This window comes from Sorghum bicolor, chromosome 2, assembly GCF_000003195.3.
Source record: "Sorghum bicolor cultivar BTx623 chromosome 2, Sorghum_bicolor_NCBIv3, whole genome shotgun sequence".
NCBI classification, from domain to species: domain Eukaryota; kingdom Viridiplantae; phylum Streptophyta; class Magnoliopsida; order Poales; family Poaceae; genus Sorghum; species Sorghum bicolor.
In genome coordinates this window covers 7,335,940-7,340,351 of record NC_012871.2, presented here as the reverse complement: position 1 = coordinate 7,340,351, position 4,412 = coordinate 7,335,940, and positions in this window count along the sequence as shown.

Genomic DNA, 4,412 nt, shown 5'->3' with positions numbered 1-4,412 from the left:
CTTCACTGGGCAAAACACGTGGGCACCGGACGCTCACAGGGAGCCACCGGACGCTCAACTCCCAGCGTCCGGTGCTCAGGCGTCAGCCACGTGTCACTAGCCGTTTGAACTCGACCGTTGCCGCCAACGGCTACCACGCGCCCGCGCCTGACACAGCACCACCGGACGCTCAACTAGTCCACACCGGACGCGTCCGGTGCACACCAGACCCGTGCGCAGAGAGCTCCGTAAACTTGCAGGGTCACCGGACGCAAGCCACCGGACGCACCCTGAGCGTCCGGTGCTTCACCGGACTCATGCGCAGAGAGGGTTGCCAAACCGTCCGCACACCGGACGCAGAGCACCGGACTCACTCCGGTGCGTCCGGTGCACTCTGCTGCACCCATCAGCACACCGGACGCTAAAGGCCATCGTCCGGTGCCTCTGCGCAGAGCGTCCGGTGAGTGTTTCTCAGTGAGAAACACTCCCGCGACTTCTCAAAAATTCCCACCGGTGCAGTAGAAAATATGCACTTCATTTTCTCAAAAGCGCCGAATCCCGCCTCGCAAACTCGGCGGGAGGGAGAGAGAAACCCACACCTCTCTCAATCCTAGGAACTCCACCTCCTTTGCAAATGTGCCAACACCACCAAGTGTACTCCACCATGTGCAAGTGTGTTAGCATTTTCTCAAACATTTTCCCAAAGAAGTTAGCCTCTCAAACTTTCCACGCCACTCGATCCTAACACGTATGCAAAGTTAGATCGCTCAAATGGCACTAGATGACCGATATGCAAACAAGTTTGCCCCTCTTGATAGTACGGCCATCTATCCTAAATCCGGTCATAAACTTCTCTACACACCTATGACCGGTGAAATGAAAATGCCCTAGGTTATACCTTTGCCTTGCGCATTCCATTCCATCTCCTCCAATGTTGATGCAACACATGCACCAACCAATCACCAAATGATATGATCCACTTTATATCATCACGTGACCGTATTGGTTCATCGATCTTGACCTCACTTGCTCTTCACCGTTGCCTCGGTCCATCGGCGCCAAGTCTTGCTCAAGCTTCATCGTCACACGCGGTCCCTCGCTTCAAAGCCTCCGACTTGCCCTTCACTCTTGCAACCGGTCCATCAAGCCAAGCCTCATCTTGATCTTTGTCGACGAAAGCTGGTCGGCAGTCTACCTTGGGGTATACCCACGGTAGTAGTTTATCGGTAGACGGTGCGCAAACTACGAACTCGATGGTGACGCAAGACACGGACAAGCTTTTTATCCAGGTTCGGCCGCCGAGTTGGCGTAATACCTACGTCCTGCGTCTGGTTGTATTGGATTGTGTTGAGAGAATATGATGTGTGACTCGTCCTAGGGGGGTCCCTTGCCCCTCCTTATATAGTCTGGAGGGCAGGGTTACAGATCTGGAAACTAATCCTAGTCGGTTACAATTGCCATGGATAATTCGATATCAATTCCTATTCTAACCGACTAGAATCCTGCTTGATCTCCACATCTTGTTTCCTTGCACAAAACTCCAAGCTGTCGGATCAAGCCTTGAACTCGTCTCGTAATGGGCCAAGCCTCCTGGCCCAAGTCTAGCCGTAAGGGTATAGGGGTTTATACCCCCACAGCTAGTCCCCGAGCACCATGTATTGTGATGTAACACGCTGTCTTGAGCTTCTTCGATCAGTGAGGCTTGACGTCTTCAATAAGCAGGAAATTCGTCCAAACAGTTGCAACGGTATTTTGACCGACTCAAAAGACAGTTGATCAACATTGACATCGAAGAAGCAGGTTGTTCGAAGAATGCATGGTGCTCTTAATCAAAAAAGATTTCTTTCCTGGTGAAGTGTGCCCACTTTACTTTTCTGAAAAGTATAGTCTTTCAAAAAGCAAGCATATTCACCGCAAGGTGAAGTGTGCCCACTTAGTCCCCGAGCCTGGTAGTAGGTGACGTAGGCACGTGGTGCCAGGGTCAAAAGAAAAGTCCTCAAAGAAATTCTGAAACTGAGATGCATCGCCAGATGCATCGTACCGATGTAGTCCCCGAGCTTGCTGGAAGGCGAAGTATGAGCCTTGTAGCAAGGTCTAAAAAATTGAATTTACCAGTCCGTCTGCAATTGAATAGACTAATCGACCAGTCTCCGAGCATATAACGCTCGGTGGTCGGTACAGTCCCCGAATTCTCAAATTGGTGGGCTGGTCGACCAGTCCCCGAGCGTATAGTGCTCGGTGGTCGGTGCAGTCCCCAAGTTTTTAAATTGGTGGGCTGGTCGACCAGTCCCCGAGCATATAGTGCTCGGTGGTCGGTGCAGTCCCCGAGCACGACGTAGGGACCGGTGGACAAGTCCCCGAGCGTGGTTGGGAACGTAAACGTGCTCGGTGGTCGGCACAGTCTTCGAGCACAGCATAGAGAGTAGTCGACAAGTCACCGAGCGTGGTTGGGAACGTAAACGTGCTCGGTGGTCGGAGCAGTCCCCGGGCACAGCGTAGGGAATAGTCGACGAGTCCCCGAGCGTAGCTTGTCGACTGGGCCAAACCCCTGAAAAATAAATATAAAGAATAGGTAGTACATGATGTATAAATAAACTTTAGACAAAAATTAGTACTGAGATAAGTTTTAGATTTTTTGTTATAAAATTAGCACAAGTAGTTAATTCATCCTAGAGCTTGTACCAGCTCTGGTCTAGCCAACAATCAGCATGAGGTGCGGAACCTAGGCACGCGTAGGATTGCCAGCCTCGCCAGAGAGCTACTGCCGACCACCCGGAACGCAGAGGGCGGATCTCGTGCACGTGTAGGGAGGAGTCGGAGACAGTGCCGGCTCTGGAAAGCTCGTGTAGGAGAAAAAACTAGTCGGCTAAAAAAGTTGTTTTAAAGAATAATAATATTAAAAATATTATGCCAAAAATAAATAAAATATTAGAAGTGTACTTATCTTTGAAAGAAAGTCTAGTCGGTGACGACAAAATTGTCCGGCCCTCGAGCTTTTCGACTTGTCATGACGGTGGTCGCTGTTGTCATAGCGTCGTTCTCCGCGACGATTATTATTGCGACTGGTGGTCAGAGCAAGTAGGCTAAACAATTTGGTCGATGGCCCGAGCAGGTCGGTGTTGTCGATCTGCCTCCCTTTGTAGCAGGGAAGCGTGCGACGCGTTGTCGGCGTGGTCGGAAACGTTGCTGGTGTGGTCGAAGCCGTAGCCAGCGTGGTTGGAGCTGCAGCCGACGTCGGTGAAGAAGTGATCGGCATAGATTGGATCTACGCCTCCTTCGCGGTCGTGGTGGTGAAGCTGTTGAAGCTGACGGTGAACGTGAAGCCGCCTGCCATGGTCGCGAAGTCGGGGATGATGGCCATCTCATTCGTCGGAGAAGTTGCACGCACACCCCCTACCTGGCGCGCCACTGTCGACGAAAGCTGGTCGGCAGTCTACCTTGGGGTATACCCACGGTAGTAGTTTATCGGTAGACGGTGCGCAAACTACGAACTCGATGGTGACGCAAGACACGGACAAGCTTTTTATCCAGGTTCGGCCGCCGAGTTGGCGTAATACCTACGTCCTGCGTCTGGTTGTATTGGATTGTGTTGAGAGAATATGATGTGTGACTCGTCCTAGGGGGTCCCTTGCCCCTCCTTATATAGTCTGGAGGGCAGGGTTACAGATCTGGAAACTAATCCTAGTCGGTTACAATTGCCATGGATAATTCGATATCAATTCCTATTCTAACCGACTAGAATCCTGCTTGATCTCCACATCTTGTTTCCTTGCACAAAACTCCAAGCTGTCGGATCAAGCCTTGAACTCGTCTCGTAATGGGCCAAGCCTCCTGGCCCAAGTCTAGCCGTAAGGGTATAGGGGTTTATACCCCCACAATCTTCTCCACCTTGGTCACATGACTCCATGTCATGTCTCATGTGCAATGAGCTCCTCCATCATCATATCATCACCTGTGGACTAATCTCCTATGTATCTCACATAAACACTATTAGTCCACCTAAGTTGTCACTCAATTACCAAAACCAAACAAGGACCTTTCACATGGGCAGAGGAATAATGGTGAATGCAGTCCTGGACTCCATTCTGGTCTATCTAATGAGCTCACTGCAACTTCCCCAGACCACGATCCAGGCCATGGACGCCAAGAGAAGGGCATTCTTCTGGTCTGCAGACAAGAATGGCCACTGCTCACCTGGAGCCTGCCTCATTGCCTGAGAGAATTTATGCTGCCCTCGAGAGTTTGGCGGGCTTGGAGTACGCGATTTAGGGATCCAGAACATTTGCCTTCTGTTGAAACTTATCCATCGGCTTCACTGCCCTCAGTCTTCGGCATGGGCACAATGGGTTCAGGGTCGTGCCTCTGTTTGCTCTCTTGAAGGTGATCTCCATGGGCAACATTGGCAGACGCTGAGATCCATCTTACCACTCTAT